This window comes from Taeniopygia guttata, chromosome 1 (assembly GCF_048771995.1).
Source record: "Taeniopygia guttata chromosome 1, bTaeGut7.mat, whole genome shotgun sequence".
Lineage (NCBI taxonomy): Eukaryota > Metazoa > Chordata > Aves > Passeriformes > Estrildidae > Taeniopygia > Taeniopygia guttata.
In genome coordinates this window covers 41,864,461-41,882,636 of record NC_133024.1, presented here as the reverse complement: position 1 = coordinate 41,882,636, position 18,176 = coordinate 41,864,461, and the positions used below count along the sequence as shown (strand labels likewise).

General features: G+C 35.6%; 1 long non-coding RNA gene across 4 annotated transcripts in view; it reads right to left on the bottom strand.

The window, feature by feature from the left end:
- The window catches only part of LOC115494715 (uncharacterized), a 155,579-nt gene that overhangs the window by 41,453 nt on the left and 95,950 nt on the right, over positions 1–18,176 (bottom strand). For all 4 annotated transcript variants that reach the window (XR_012055292.1, XR_012055291.1, XR_012055296.1 and 1 more), the window contains one exon: positions 10,974–11,095. This is a non-coding gene — a long non-coding RNA (uncharacterized lncRNA). The remainder of the gene's footprint in view (positions 1–10,973; positions 11,096–18,176) is intronic.

Below are 18,176 nucleotides of genomic sequence, written 5' to 3'. Positions count from 1 at the left end.
CAAAGCACACCATGAAAAGCTAATGGGACTTTTGTGGTCTTGGGGCATAATTTCCAGCATTGTGTGTCCAGCATTCTGTCCTGTGTACAAGGCCACCAGGCACCAAAGTTAAGAGATTTGAATATCTCCATTATCAATATACAAGGCAAGAAAATTAACATCTGGTAAGGGCATTGGTCAAAGCCTAGTATTTTTCTTGTTCCATAACCTTTTTGGATGTCATTCTTTTCTAACCGTCCCTCTGAAAGCAATAATCCACCAGAGATTTCCATAGACTGACATGTTTTAATATAAACCTTGACCTTGATTTTTAACTTTTTATTTTCACTGTGATTTTGGTCTCATCAGGATGAAAATGTGTTTCTAAGGAAAAGAAAACATTCAAAAGTACTGAAAAGGCATGTAGCAACAATATTGTATAGCAACAGTGTGGCTGCCAACAATTTGACCAAAAACTGTCTGAAACGACAGTGTTCCTATGAATAAATTCAGTTTCGATAAACCAGCTAATTTGTTTAGGAGCATCTATAAAGCATTTGCATGGACCATTTTCATTCAGTGCCTAAGCAGTATTCTGATGGATATCTGCTGATAATAATTTCTTCCTGTTTCAGGGAATTCATGGTTCAGTGATGCTGAATGACCCCATGGCTGAACAGTCCTAACTGTTTTCCAATACAAAGCAATGACAAAAGTTAGAATGGGAGAATCCAGGTGGCTAAGTATTTCAAAAAATATGACATTTTAAAGACACTCTTTCCATGCATATGCCACAACAGAATTGTTTAACACGTATATGATGCAGATATTGCATGGCCATTTACACAGTTTGCACATAGGTCTTCTATAGTTAAGAAATGCTCTTATATTCTGAATCTAGGCCTCCTGGTTTCTAGTGATTCAGGTAAGGCTGCTCAATTATATGTGCAATGTGTCCTTTTATGTTTCAATGAAAAAGGCCTAAGTTATTTAATATGTATTGCTGCAGAATGAAAAGAGGCTATGCTGCTGCAGGAAGCAGGAATAAAACTCCTCAAGTGGACTTCTTCTTGCTTTTACTCTTTGTAGTGTTTACATCTATAAAAAAATCACTGATACCAAAATCTTATTTGCAGTGATCAAAATGAGAGAATGTGTCAGTTGCTTCTGATATGGAATGTCTCAATATTGTTAGTGTTTGTTTCACTCCATTTTAATTTAATAGCTCCATGGATGCTTGAATACATAATAGACCTTTTTAAATTCATCTTTTTGTCTGATGCAATTTTAGAATTTAGAGGAAAAGATCATCACATGATTTTGAAAAGGATTTAAAAATCATCCATCTCTGTCTTTACCATAGATAGGGAAGCTCCTTATAAACGTGGGTGTTTGTCATGTAGGCATTGAAAGAAAAAAGTGAGTACAAAGTGGTGATTGTCTCTTTTTAATGCTTTGAAGCTCTCACTGCTAGCAATATACAGGCTTCCTCTTGTTGCTAACATGTCTGCCTGTTTTTGTTCAAACAGTTTGTTTTACAGAAATAGATCTAGGCTCACAACACATTTCTTAATAGCTTCTCATTCTCAATATGTATTAATGCCAAGTCACACACAGTTTTATGTCATTTATAATACTGTAAAGTATTTATGCAGAAATTATGAATCAGAGAAAATTAGGTTGTAGGATTTTATGTTTGTATCAGGGAAACTTGTGCTTTGTCAGACAATGCTTCCAAGACAGGTATTTTTCACATCTCTTTAATTTTGTGGCATAATTCCTCTCTGACAATGAAATGCTACAGTTTTCTCATAATGACTGACTAAAATGGAAGCCAGGTGTGATGGGAATGAGCACTATGGATAGGTGAGGTCATAGAAATGAAAAGGAACTGATAACCTATCCCAAGAAAATTTGTATTGGTAATCGGGTATCTTTTCATTAATGACTGAGATGTTCTCTGAACATGATGTGCAGTTTTATTATGAGATGACAATAATGAACAAAATATAGGCTGAAATAATAGAGAAAATTGAAAGGTGGCACACACTGAAGTAATTGTGGAAGCTTGCAAGCATTTCAGAGCTCCATCTGTTTACAAGAATCAACAAGAAGCCTGGAAACGGCAAAAATGCCTTAACATTCAGGGAATGCAATTCAGATATGAACAAGCTGATATTCATGGAGTTTTCCAGTTCCTATTGCATTGTTATCTGCTCCATACTGCAAATATATACACTCCTGTACTTGCCATTTGAGAAATGAAACAGCAAGAGGGAAAAAGCAGTGCATTTCATTGAAGCATGAGAATTAAAGTCAGATGCTTCAACATTCTCTCAGACTGATTTACCTCTACAATTCTGTGCAAATCATTACCATTTCATATTTTAGTGAGCCTACCAGTCCGTAAAGACTGTAATATTTTCTCATTTCACAAAGACGCTGCCTGTATTCATGTGTATGTATAAAATATTTTTACAGATAGTGCAGCTGTTATCTTTGCTTAAAAATGAACCTGGTATTTGCCTTTGAGAAAGAAAAACCTTTCTGATGAAATCCCCAGAGAAATTTTCAGTTCCTGGTTTTGTTTTACTGCTTTGATGCTTTCAGTGCCTTCTCTAAAGAATTAAAATGTCATTAACAAAAAACACCTTCATCAGTCTGAAATGCTACCTACAGACATGATTTGTATGGAATGATCTCACGGACTACATTTTTTGTATTTTGAATGAATGCAGAGTTAATGTACTGTCTTACAATAAAACAAAGTAACTCTGATTATGGCTGCAAAAACCTGATTTGCATTTCTTTATGCAAAGCCAAATCTCCCTCTGAACTTTTTAGTTCCTCTACTGCAGTCCCAGGAATCCCTATCTTTAGCAATACAGAGCAATGTGTCTCATATTGTGCTTTGTATTGCAATCTGCACATTCCTGATGATTAATGGGATACACATAATAATCATTAGAGTGTAAAAAAATAAAATTTGATACTATGGAATTTATAAAGCTTAAAAAATAAGCATAAGTAATGTCTTCTACTTAATTGCCAGTTGCATTAAACCAATCTGCAGTATGAGCTGCTATTACTTCTTTTAAAACAAAGACCAATGGACACAGAAAGTCCTTTCAAATCAGTTGTGTGCATCCATGATAAACCAGGTATCCATGTTATAATCTGCCTTACTGCACAGGATTTTTATAGCTTCCTGTGATGCATCTGATATTGACCACTGTCAGAAATGAGGACTCAGCCTCCATGAACTTCAGGTCATGCTTATTTTCTACGTTAGATAATTCTGTCTTCAGTTTAACACTCTAGTGTAAAACTGCAGAAATCCAAATTGAATTAGAGTGAAACAGTAGTTGGTACTTCACTATTTTCACTGGAGATAAGACAGGCATGACAATTAGGACCTCCCTGATCTGAATCTCTTCACATATTCCCAATAAAAGCTTATGTAATGCTTTCTGATGTTTATACTTGCTCTAAGATTTGATACTGAGCCGACTGACCTGGAGTGAAATGACTATATCACGTAACAAGAATTATGAAAGAAAGAAGCAGAAAGTACTAATAGCTAATGAACATTTTCTAGTATTTTTTTCTGAAATTAAAGAAGCAGTGCTCATATCTCACAGTGGATATAATTAAAGTCTGCAAGCTGCACTAGTAAAATATATAATACTTTTATAATTGCTATGAACCAAATTTTGAAATTGTTTTATTTCTCATCTATATGCACAAATAAGATGACACAGCTTAAAATTATTCCAATAAAGAGATATTTACAAGTGGTCAGACATATTTTGTTTGATTCTATTGCTGTTGGATCAGTGGACCTGATTGCTAAAATAAGTTTCAAGGTCTTTGATATCTAAATGTTTTCCCAGGTAAAGATTATAGATGCCATTTATAAATTTTAACTATACCAGGAATTTTTTATTTTAACAATCCCAGCAAAATAAAACAAAAACCTAAATACCCCAAAAAAACTCTGAACTCCAATAAACCAACTCACAAAATAGAGGTTTTGAATATATGGTAATATTTTGGTCATTAGAAATGGGAGGAGACAGACTTGTGAAGTCAGAGATTTGTATATAGAATAGAAACTCACTAGTTTTGATGACCTTATTTAGACTTCCATTTTACACCTGCAGTAATATAAGAACAAGTCATTCTAGAGACAATTTGTGTAGAGTAATGGATTTGCTGATTCACCAGAGAATTATTCTAGTATTATGTCAGTACAACATGGTATTGCAAAGACTCAGTATTTACCTTTTAAGTTTAATCAGGCAATTACATATCCAGATGAGGTAAATAGCATAAAAACTTCTTGTAAAACCCTGTTCAGTTTGGATCTGTAAATTTCTGTAGAGGAACACAGAAGGTACACACAGATATACAGAAGACATATACTTATAAACAGAAGTATATATCCTGATATATCCAGATATACAGAAGATATATATCCATCTCTAACTTATGCATTTACACCCAAACCCAGGGCTAGATAATAATTTGCAATTGCAAGACTGTATATCAGTTTTAAAAACTAAGGCTATGGGCAAATAGTAGCTATTTTACTGTATTATTTTAATAGAGTGTTATCTGCTGAGTTGAATTTCTGATGTGATACCAGAAACAGTGCCCTAACATGTTGATGCTGAGAAACAAAATATGGGGGTTTTTTATCTGATGACTTTCCTGAAGTGATATGAAAATATGATACTATAGGAAAATTAGCTATACTCACACTCCATATAAAATTTCCTATATCCTCAATGATACCATGAAGACAAGATTAGGGGAGGGCAGAAGAAGGGGAGGACAATTGTAAAAAGAGTTCTGACTCTGTTCAAATGTATTCTCTAAAAAAATGTTCCTTTGCCCTCTTCAGTGTGAACATTTCAAACCTTCAGATAATTTCATGAACAACATGCCCACATATATAAACAGAAAGTTTGGTGTTCAGAAACAAAGATCAGAACTCCCTGGAATGACATAAACTTTTTCTATATTAGTAAAATAGCAATGACAAATCAAAAATGTGTAGTGCTTCTTTCTTAGCTCATTAGCAATGAATTTGGATTATGAAATAATATTTTGATAGGAAAACTATATTTGCATTAAATAAAAGTTTGTTGAGGAAATGTTTCTGATGGTTTATAGTTTCATCAATATGTTAATAGAAAGTCATCCAGGTGTGCTATTATTCTTTCTATTGCCTTGAAAGTTATGCTTTAGAAACCCTTACTCAAATCAACATTTCCATTTGGTACTTGAAAAGCACATAAAATTAGAAGAGAAGGAAGAGACAGAAAACCTGTTGTATCCAGTTTACAAGAACATCTTGCCATTGATTTATGTCTCTGCCTTTTGAAAGTGTAGTTTAAGATCTGTCCTTGAAAACACGGATCATATCACACTGCCAAGTATTCTCCAGATATTAAGAAATGTGTCTTTTGCCATTGCTATGAAATCAGTTTGCATTTCCTGAAACAACATATAAAAATATTCAGTATTAGTGCAGCTTAGGACATGTAATTAGACTTGATGCCTTCTATGGTTTTTGCAAATTGTCTAACACAGTAACAAATTAGCTGCAGAATTCCAAATGATAGCCACTATTTCATCTTGAGTATCAACTCACAATAGACCTACTTCTGGTATAATTTCCTGTGATAATATATAAATATATATAAATATATATAAAATATACAAATATATAAACATTTGTGTACATTATGATTTTTATATTATGAGTGTATATGTATATGGACATGTATGTATGTGTTTCTCTTGGTGTATTTTCCAATTTAGTAATTCTATCAATTAAAATGAAAAATATCTACCTCCTTCTAATCTGTAGCTGCTCCAGATTTAGTATGGTGGTTCCCAGGTCTCTTGAGCTACATAGTTACTACAAAAACAACTGAAAAAATTCTGACAGGTTAAGTTTTACGGGTAGTGTTATGACTAGTTTTTTGTCTCTGAGAAGAGGGTTTAAATACTGAAATATCTCTCTTGTGAAAATTGGTAATCCTTTCGCACTTCGGATTTTTTCTGATTGGGATAGCAAGTTTGACACTTTTTTTGCAGAAGTTTGTGGGAATTTATTTTAAATTTTCTTTTACATTATCATAAACCAGAAAATTCAGAAAAAGGGTTAAATAATGATGTTTGCGATTATAGTAAAATACTTGGATATTTGAAAATTAGAGCAGCTTGGACTGAGATTAATAGAAGTCTCCAAGGCCCTATAATATCATTCTGATTACATATGCCTCTTCATGGCTAAGTTTTGTAGCATATGATCTGCTTTCAAGATATAATAATATGGTTTTCATCATGTGTTGCAATTTCAAACATGAAAAAGTGGTCATATATCATGGGAAAAGTAATCCATTCACAGAGCTATTTCTGTTTGAGAGAGTGAGGAAGGGATGTGCTTGAGTTATAACCCCTGTGAGCTCCTGAAGCAGCAAAACTCAGACTGAAGTTAATGCAGACTACAAAATAAAGCAATTCCATTAATTTCAAAAGACCCCAAACTTTTCTCATTCTGATTATCTGACCATATCTTTATTTTCTAACAGGAAAAACAGTTTACTTGGAAAAATTATTTGCAGAAACTGTGTTTTTCTGTTTAAAAAAAATATAAAAAGTTAATTACCAGATTTTTCTGTGAATCCATAATAAACAAAAAAAACTCTTAAAATAATATTTGAAATCACTTTGCTGCTGGATGTTGAATTTTCACATGAAATTTTATCGAGGCCTCAATGGTTTATAACAGCACAGGCTTCAGGGGCAAGCCGAGTGAACAGGAGATCAATGGACCTGCCTGGGATGTGTGATGGCATGCGTAATGAAGTCCAAAGTGAAGAGCAGCAGGCTCAGATGTGCACAAGCTGTTTCTGAGTCCCTGAGCTTTATGTACAGCTAGGCACTGGACAAGATAATTGTGCCTGCTGTGCAGCTGGAGGTGAGATTTGACAGCCCCTACACACACAGCTGAGTGGCCAGCCCTTTCCCAGATGAGAGACGTGGAACCCGAATGCTAATTACCAGAGCTCAAACCACTATTGCAACCTGCTATAACAGCTCCCAGATGGGGCTAACAGGTATCCATATGCACTTATCTCTTGCTCTGAAGGAAATTATTTTTTCCCCATTATACAGATATATGGCAAACCCTGGTTCTTCATTCCTGAAAGGTCCCATCCCTGAAAGCTCCCAGGAGGCCCAGCGCCTGTGGCCAGGTCCAGCCTACAGCTGTGGTGATGGTTCCGCTGCAAGGCAGCCCTGCCCTGCCCTGATCACAGCCCTCTTGATCCACAAGCTGATGCCCATCCATGTGCCCATGAACATCCTGGGGCTGTTTGACATTGATTCCCCTCACCAGGCCTTATCCTGATGCACATTCATGGGAGGTCTTCATAATACCCTGATGTCTCCCACCATTTCCCAGGTAGCTGGAGCAAGTGCTTCAGCAACATTAATGAACTCCTATTCTTTCCTTTCTCCTCAATGCAAAAAACCCAATGCTTTTTGTTGTTTTGCTGCATACTGTAGTTTGATGACATTGGATCCACCCAAGGGTAGGGAGACAACTGGCAGAAGTGTTCACTTGACACTTTCCTTCATTTATCAGCAGTCCTGGTTGACCAGGGAGGCCCCAGGCAGTAAATGTGATGCCCATCTATTAGTGGGGCTGGAGAGTGGATCCAGGGGACTACAGGCCTGTCAGCCTGACCTTGGGTCTGAGGAATATCATGGAGCAGATCATCCCAAGTGGCCTCACATGGTATGTGCAGGACTAACAGGTGATGAGGCCCAGCCAGCATGGGCTGCTGAAAGGCAAGTCCTCTTTAAACAACTTTATTTTTTTTTATGGCAAGTTGACCCACTTAGTAGACAAGGAAAAGGTAGTGGATATTGTCTGCCTGGAGTTTAGTCCTGGAGAAACTGGCGGCTCATGGCTTGGACGGGTGCACTATTTGCTGGATAAAAAAACTGGCTGGATTGCTGAGCCCAGAGGGTGGTGCTGAATGGAGTTACATCCAACTGGGTCACAAGTGGGATTACCCAGGGCTCAGTTTTGGGTCCAGATCTGTTTAATATCTTTACTGATGACTTAGATCAAATGCATCCTCAGCAAGTGTTCAGACAACACTAGGGGTGTCAATCTGCTGCAGGGCAGGAAGGTTCTGCTGGGCAATCTGGACAGGCTGGATTGATGGGCCAAGGCCAAGTGCCAGATGCTGCCCCGGGGTCACAACAACCCCAGGCTGTGCCACAGGCTGGGGACAGATTGGCTGAGAACCTGCTTGGTGGAAAAGGACCTGGGGGTGCTAGTTGAGAGCAGCTGATTATGAGCCAGTGTGTGCCCAGGTGGCCAAGAAGGCCGATGGCACCCTGGCCTGGATCAGCGCTGCTGTGGCCAGCAGGAGCAGGGCAGTGACCGTCCCCCTGTGCTCAGCACTGCTGAGGCCACAGCTCCAATCCTGTGCTCAGTTCTGGGCCCCTCAATGAAGGCCACAATTAAGTCACCCTGAATCCTTCTCTTTTCTAGGCTGAACAATTCCCATTCTCTCAGCCTCTCCTCACAGGATATGTGCTTCATACCTCTCATCAACTTGGTAGCCCTTCTTTGGATTTGCTCCAACAGGTAAGTGTCCTACCCATGTTAGGAACCTCAGAACTGAATCCAGTACTCAAGGTGGAATTTCATGAGAGCAGAATAGAGAGGCAGAATCATTTTCCTTGAACTTCTGCTGGCCATGCTTCTTTTGATGCTATGAAATTGAATTGAATGTTAGGAAAATAGATTAAATATTAGGAAAATATATTGAATGTTAGGAAATATTTCTTCTCCAAAATGGTTGTCACACATTGAAACAGGCTGTCCAGGGAAATGGCGCAGTCTCTGTTCCTGGAGGTACTTAAAATACATGTAGATGTGGTACTCAGGGACATGGTTTAATAGTGGGCTTGACAGTGATTGGTTAACAGTTGGTCTTAGTGATCTAAAAGGTATTTTCCAAGCTAATTTATTCCATGATTCCTTGATTCTATGATTTGCATTCAAAGCAATTCACAACTTCAAGATGTTTCTCACTTGAAAATTAGTTATCCAATTTGCTTGCTTTTTCATGCCACTACTACACACTAATGAATTGTATACTAGTAATGCCCACATATACCGTGTTGACCATGAAGCAGACAAAGCACCATCCTGTTCCCTAAAATATAAGGAGTCCCAAGCCAGGAGTTGCTTATCTGAGTCCTTTATATGATGTGTCAATTTATGCTCTATGTTACCCTGAAATGACGCTCTTAAAATCACATGTAGCAGCTTGTTGACTTGTTCACACATGGTATTATGCCATTTTTAAATGTAGTTTACAGATTTAAGATATGTAGTCAGGTGTTGATTCATATTTAAATGCTAGAAGATCAAACTGTGTAAACTGCCTTAGCAAATATTTTAGACGTATTAAGAAAGCAAAAAGGAGAAAGAAAACAAGTACTGACAACTGGTAGGAGATTTTATACTACACTCGACATGTAATTAAATATCTTTTACAGTTTCTGTTATTATAAACCACCAATTAGTGGTTAATATTATAAATTATTCTTTATGAACATGAAGAAAGAAAAGCATTTCAGATTTGTCAAATTGATTTTTATGTGAATTATGATTAGACAGGGAAATAATACTGCTGTATTACTGGAAGGACCCAAGCAAGGAATGCATATATGATTAAAATCCTGGTCATATAGTCAGTCTTCAATGTGTTATACCAGTATTTAAAAGACTTAGTTGTTCATACATCTTCTGCATTTCTAGTTGTCTCCCACAGACTTTCCAAACCTCCTGGGTTTTGTCATGGTAACAGCTTAATTTATCTCATTTCAGCCTGTGTGATGAAAATTTTTCAGAGAACTCTCTGTAGTGCCTCCAAACATTTGTTTGCTTTGGTATTCTGACAATACAGAAAAATTTCTAGTTCCTTTTATGACTTACTAAACTGAATTAATAGGAAAATTGGTTACAATGTCCATTGTGAAGTACTTTTGCCCCATTTCCTTCTTAGATTTGGTAGTATAAGGCCTATCATGGCACTTAGAAGAGCATTTTGAAATAAAAGTTTTCAATATTTTCTTGCTTAACAGACAAAAGATGGACTTCAGCATTCATTAAAAGCATACCGGAATAAGGAGATACCAGCCAGGCACAACAAATATCCAGATCCATTCTAAACTAAACTCAGCTTGGGAAGGTGTAGCCAGCAATCTTGGGAAAAATTAGTATTTTGTGTATGCCTTCAGCATCCAACATTTGCAACAGACTTTGTTGTTAAATTTTGCACTGAATTCCACCTAAGTCCATATTTTAATTTAGCATATTACTACTTGAAAATACTTTGAAAAAATATTTATGAACAAAGGCATTTTAAGAATTTATATTTGCAGGAGATGCAGCTAGTCCAGCAAAATTTTACATGTAGAAAACTGACTTTTAAAATGGAGCCTGCTCTTTGCCATTACACAACTAGGCTGTTGGAAATACTTATTTGAATTATTTAATTAAGAATTATGGGAAAAGAAATTATTTTTGGCCAAGATTGCTGATCACTAGTGAAAGCCAGCTGAGCTTACTATTCTTACCATGATGGTTTCATACAAGAATATCACTTCTACAGAGCAGTTTTTTGGTTTTTTTTTTTTGTTTTTTTTTTTTTTGACGGCGCCCACTGTCTGATGTGCAACAAAATCCTGACAAATCTAAAGAAAGAAAAAGTTAGTGATTGTTCCCATGTGTATTCATAAGAATGCAGATTACAAAACCTTTCAGTGATATCTGTTGTTGGCTATGTTTTTACAAGCATCTTCTTCAGAGAAGAAAGCCAGTCAAATGATTACAGCTGAAGCTTTTTTCACTGCCACAAACACACACTAGACTTGATAAGAATCCTCACCTTTAGTCACCTTACTCCTTTTATCTTGGGAGACACTCATTAACTTTGGGAGAAACTCATTAGCTTCTGCTTCAGTGAGAGCTAGGCCAAAGCTGATCCGAAGTCCAAGAAAAATATTCAGCCTGGGTGGAGACGAGAAATTTGGTGAAAATTTGCAAACAAAAAAGAGCAAAATGTGTCATCTTACTTGATATAAAATGTTGTCCCACTCAGTACTTAGCACAGATGCTGCCTGAGTGAGTCATTTGTGCAATATACTATAAACACAAATCAGTTCGTTTCTTGGAAAACACAGAGAGAAACTTGAGCTTGTTCATGTTCGCAGAGCTATTCCATTTCATTTTGACAGCTTGGTCTGTATGAGGTTAGCAGAATTAGGACCAAATTATAAAAGAGTTGGTTTGTTATTGAAGTTTGTCTTCACAGATATGAAGGGCATGTCAAATGATTTTTAAAATATTGGATATGTCTTGTAATTAAAATTTGTTGTGAGTCTTTTTCTGCTCACTTTTCTAGGCTTTGATTCAGCAAAGCACTTAAACATGTGCCTGATCTCAATCCCATCAAGTAGTCTCATGGTAGCCAAGTGAAACAAGCATGTGGTAATGAATATGTTTAAGAGGACATGTGCAATTGTTTTGCCTATAAGCACACAGGATAGAGGTAATTATGTATCAATTTCTGTTTTAATGCTTAGCGTTCTTCTGTTTTCTATCTTCCTTAGGTTCTTTAATCATCTATTTTAAAATAGCATATCAAAGTATGTTACAGAAATATGCGATCAGACTGCTGCCAAGTCATTTTCAATTAAAAAAGAGGAATTTTTATGTTCATCTGAAAACAAGACACTTGAATTTATTGATAGTTTAATACTATTTGTAAACAGTTTATTCTGAAATTTGCACATGTACTTATGAAGTTATACATTATAAATTTGGAATTGTTTGGGGTTTTTTTATTAAATATTAATTAGCTCTGCTAAATGGCTTGGAAAGAATCAGCAGATGTCTTTATCCTCTGCTTAAAATTTGTGGTAACAAACTAGCTATTTCTAATTTTAAACAGGGATGACTGCCCAGAACCTGCTTTTGGAGTATCAAAACATTATTTTTCATGATATGGATAGAGCTTCTGAGTGGTTGCTTGCACTGAAAATTAGTTCCCATTTTGTCCCATTTTGAGAATAAAGGCTCTTCATGGCATATGGATGTTTTACTTCTTCATAGTACTACCTATGCTTACAGAATTTCACAGTCACAAAATAAGAGAGGCAGTAATGCTGCAGCCCCCTTACCCTCAAATAAAAATTGCTAAAAACTCAGCATTTTACAAGACTTCAAAGTTATTAAAATCTGTACATGTAGAAAATTCACATCTTTTCCTCCCTAGGGTTACTATACAAGATGGGACAACATTATATATTCTGTGTTGAATTTGTGTCAACTTCAGAGTGAAATCCATGCACATTATATGTTTTGCCCCACTGAGCATTAGATATTAGGCCCATGATATAACCAGGGCCTAACCTTCTGAGCTTTGAGCTTTCTCAGTGATGAAGACTTAACTAATTTTCACTCCAAGACATCACCTTGCTTTAGATCAGTGGGGAAACCATCAACCAGGGCAAAAGTTGGCCTATTGCAAAAAGAAGCACTTAGTCTTCTTGAAGAAGGGTCTCTGGCTTTGGAATTTGCTATACCAACACTTGACTGAAACACCTGATTATCATCTGAGTATCTGTCCAAACAGCTGGTATATATTTATTTGTGCATGTGTGAGAGTGCATACTCAGTTGATGCAGAACAAATGGGCAGTTTAAATTATTTGAGTTTAGGAATGCATAACTTTGAATCATGCTACTGTTTTTTAGGACTAAATGAAGTTTTTTCAAAATTATTAAATCATATTGAGGTGATTTGGAGACTTTCTAGCATTTTAAACTACTAAGCAGGCAGGAAACAAATAAATACTAAAGCTTTCTCTGATTTCAGATCATTACATATTCTCATTGCTACCCAATATAACTGCAATTCCTTCCTGCAAAGTTAACATTTTAATATAGCTCACAGAATTAATGTGTTAAAAATATCTCTATAAATGGTGTATGCTATATTTACTATATAAACTGAAACTGCAAAGGTTTCTGAATCTCCCAAACCCTCACATTATGTATTTTCTTTCTGTTAGGTTGAAATATAGGAGACCATTTTCTAATATGCTATGAAGAAGAAATACTTCTGATGAAATAGGACTATTATACTTGCCTTCAGACTTGGAGAATAGATTTCTGCTAAACATAGTGAAGGTCAGAACTGAATGGAGCGTATTTTGTTTCATACAGGTTGATACCAACTCCTAGAAGTGGCTTAATTGGCCACTGTTGATGGTATTGATAATGAATCAATGGCATTGTTACAATAGTGTAGAGCAGCAGGTAAGAGTGAGGGGCTAAGAAATCTATACTATTTTAGTATCTTGAAGTTTGTTGCTAAGCACTAGCATGATGTGGAGAATGTATTTAATGCCATTCTGAGCAGAAAAAGAAATAATTAATTGCATATTAAAAAAAAATGCAGCTGCTGTTTATAGAGTCACAATTATTGGAGATGATTAAAGATATGAGGTTTATAAGAGCTTGCTCAAAAAAAAAAAAAAAAGTAGATTGCAGTAGAAAGAAAAGAACTCCTTTAGAGTATATTATAGTCATCAGCAGTTCTATGGGTCTATAGTTGGAGTAAGGGGTAGTGGTAGAAAGAGTGAACATAGTTAATTGGCTTAAATACAAACATTTGTTCAGGATTTGTACATGCTTCCTTTTCAGAAAAAGTCAGCCAGTAGTTATCCTGTCCTGGGACAGACTCTTTAGGTATTTTCTTATAGTTTTGGAAAATCCAGAGAAGCAGTGTCATTATTGACACTGTAAAGGAGAGTAGGAAACAACTATTCACTTTATCTCACAGTACAGAAACTAACAGACACAAAATTAAATTATGGGGTAGCAGTCTTCATGCAAATAAAATAAGTTAATTTTGTGCAGTATTCATAATTAAGTTGTCCAACCTACTGCCACATGGTACTAGCAACGTCAGAGGCATTGATGAGTTCAAAAAGTAATAAAAGAAATTCAGAAAATAAAAACCCATTAAAACCTGTTTAAAAAGTACTTCTGAGTCTGCACTGATCTAATTCACAGACTGGGAGTTTATCTGAGAGATATCACTTATGGTTGCCCCATGCTTATTTTATTTATCTAGGTTTTTCTTAGCCCACATCACATAGGTTCCTGGATGAGGTGAAACTCTGATTTGACTGGGCATAACTACTCATATTTTCTTATATATTCTAAAAGTCTTTATGTTAACTTATGACATGATGGGACAAAATTTCTGTTTAGGTTTGTTCTTGACTTGATATTGCTTTAATACTGCAATATGATTTTTACAGACTCCCCTGTTAATCCTTCAGACCTGGATTTAAGGATATTAACTAGAACACTACAAATTTTATCATTTTATCTTCTTTATTGGTCCATTATATGGTTTATCCAGCAAAAGTCCTTCTGTATAAAGCAAACAAATGAAATTCAGACTTCTGCTGTCACACCACATTGATACCCTTAAAATGTCACTTGAATAGGTAACAGAAAGCATTTTGACAGTCACAGATTACTTCCATTGGAAAAGCAGCACTTGATCCAAGCTAAGGCTATACTTCAGAACTAGACTCCTCCAGATAGGAGGAAACTAAGCCAAATCTAACAGAGAACATCAAAATTCAGTGAATTCCACAGGGCAATAATTAAAGGAATTGTTATATTTTTATAATTTTTTTTCTTAATTTTCACAGTGATGCAGCTCTGTGAGTGAGTACTATGAGTAAGAAGTGACAAAAAAAGCCCTACTTACTATCTGTTCTGCCTCTTCCTTGATGAATTTATACATGGAGGAAAAGTGTAGACTTGGCAGATATACCGCTATTCTTTCCCCTGTCCCAAGTCTAAATATCCAGCAAAACTGCTCAAGAATTTCACAATATAGGATTTTGGCTTTAACCATCTCACTGTGTTAGTATTTATAGCTGAATTGTAACATTTTTTTTCAAAAAAGTGTAACACAAACTATTACAAAATGGAAAAAATTAGTAACCTGGGTACTGTTGGTACTCTAGAGCACACCCACTAGTTTTTCCTTATGGGCTAGTAATTTTGAGTTTTTACAGCATGTTTTCATTAAGTACAGCTATTACTGCTGATCTGTCTTTGATGCTACTGGAATTCTTCACATTAAATGAGTTAAAGTTTCAAAGCTGTAGTTACCTGTGTAGACTGGCACAATGCATTTCCTACATTTACTGCTCATTAGCTCATGTATGAAGCAGTTTCTTGCACCTTGTATATCTGTAATGAATATTAAACCATCTCATCTACTCATAATAATATAATGGCTCCTGTGATGACAGACTGTTTGCACAGGAAGCAGATGTTGATGTTTACCTAAATGTAATTTGCAATGATGAGTGGTGATGAGCTGAGGTTTTTTTTTGCCAGAACAATTCAGCCTGTGTTAAGTTTCTGCAAAATCCATTGTGGTCACTTAGGTCATTACAGATATACATTTTATCTCAGTGAATAAATGGGACTCTATATCAAGATATTAAATTATGCATATAAGAAAACTATTTATTTAAAGATGCATATACTAAGTTTCTGAAATGTGATGTCAAGGAAAAATTCTGCGTAAACTTCAACCAAAGATGAAAATAGGACTTGTTGGGTTTATAAATGGATTTCTGACAAATAAATATAGTAGGAATTATTCAGAGAGGGTGCCAGTAGCTAGAAAATGAAATCAGTAACTCATAATGTTGAAATAAAACACATTTATATTAGTAGAGGAGTGCCATAAACTACAATGAATTACAAAAGGATGATATGAATTCCCCATCATTTAAAGTCTTTAAATCTAGGCTGGAAATCTTTCTAAAAGATGCTTTTTAGTTCAACTTGACAAAAATTGATGAATGATTTTTTTATAATCTCTGTTATGCCACAGATAAAAAAGAGCAATACTGGGATTTCTTTTGGTTTTAGTATCTGTAAAATCTATGATATAATGAAATACAATCAGTTAAGCACATCTATTTTACTTCTGAATTCTATATATATTTTTTACTTTTGGACACAAGTTACAACTTTAGACAAATCATGTTTCAGGAATTCCTGTTTTGAATTTGGAGCTGTTCTCTAAGTCCAGATATTTTGTCATCTCTTTCTAATCCCAAAACAGGTCTCCTCATCATCACACTCATATTTGGAATTGGGGACATAACAGCATTTCTTGATGAACAATAATTTATTCTATTAGTTTCAGGCTCACTTCTCTGAATCTCCTTTTTTATTGTTGGTATATTGCAGATATTTGGTTTTTGTCACTTCTTGGAATCCTGAAATTAGGTCTTAATGAAATTCATAGTCAGCCATAAATCTATAACTGTAATGATCATATCAGTGCTATATACAGAGAGCTTCAAAAGTCCCCACTCATTTCTGAAAATATTGTGTTGGACAGAAAAAATGTGGAAGGCATGTCCAGAAGCAATCTTTTCCTTTGTTGTTTCCTAAATCATACCACTGGCTCAAGAGACAATAAACCCAGGGAAAACCCAGGGAAAATACAGATCTGCTGTCTCTCCTTATTTTCATCAAAGTGGATGTGGTACTGCTTGGCTGAAAGTGGTATTTTAAATTTAAATCAGTTGCAGTTACAGTGGATTTATTCACATTTTTTCCAAATTTTGGGGTTCCTTGTAGAGTCATAGTTGTCTAAACATTTTAAAAAATTAGTCCGTGCTTCAATGTGAATAGAGATTGTGGTCTGATCACTTGCAGAATACTGGCCTTAAAATTTCTGTTTCAAGACCATTTGGAATGATCTGGAGTCTGACATGCATTTGTAACTGTATCTATCTATATTTTTTTTTCTTTTGGAAAGACAACACCTTTCCACTCTCTAAGGTCTCTCTTTGGGGGCTCTTTTGAAATTAATTCTCTGTTTTCTTTTGCTAATTTTGTCCTGCTGCATCTCTTCTGTATCCTGAAAATGCTTTTCCCTCCTTGACATTTAGACTCTTCAAGTATTTATAGATTGTTACCATGTCCCCCTTTAGTCATTTCTTAGACAAACTATGCATATTTAGTGCTTGCAATCAATCCTCATACATCAATCATTCCAGAAGTCTAATCATTTTTGCAGCTTTCTTCAGATCTTCTTCCAATATGTGAATATCCTTCTAATAAGGTACCTAAAATTAAATACAATGGGTCATGTCTGCAGCTCATGTAAATCAGTGTGACTGTGCTGAAGACTCTGTTGATTCATGCTAGCTGAAGTTGAAAAGCAACATTTCTAGTACAAAGATATCAAAACCGTATATATTTTGTCAAGTGAGCCTAAAACCACACAGAGCTTTTTTTTTTTTTTGTAGTAAAGCTTCTTTGAATTAGTTTCCATCACTTAGCTACAATTTTGAATAGAGAATTTCCAGTTTGCTCCCTTTAAAACATCAAAATAATCTGCATTTTTGCATTTTTATTAGTGTTTTGAGGAGCTCCTTCAGCGTCCCTGACATACTTCCTTCCATCCTCAGTGCAGCCATGTGTCCCACACCTCTAACTGGAGGTTTCTGCTCACAGACCATGGCCACACAGAGGTGATGCAGGTTTAGAGTGGCTGTGGGTAGGATGGTTCTAGACCAGAAGGTATTGAGCATCAATGGCTGGCATCCTCCTAAAGCATATCTCCTATGTCTTCTCCTAAAAGAAACATTATAACCCACCTTGCAGAAGCTTATCTACCTTTGGAGTCCTCTTTGTCACTCTACTGGTTCCATCAAACACCCATCCCTCATCACATTCATTCCAAAATCAGATATTTGTGTCATTATAATCCAACAAAGGTTGTTCAGACTCATAGTAGAGAAAGATATGCTTCTTTTATAAAACTTTTTTTCAAACTAGCTATGTTTAGAGGGCAAAGTAGCAGCCCTAATTAGGCTACCTCTAGGCCTCATGTAATGTCAATGGAGATGAATATACTTTTTTTCTGGATAATTAATACAGCATTTAGTGGAACAAATTTATACTAAAAATAAGTAAAAATGAAATTTATGAATAACATACATAGCAGTGATGGGGTATCACTGCTA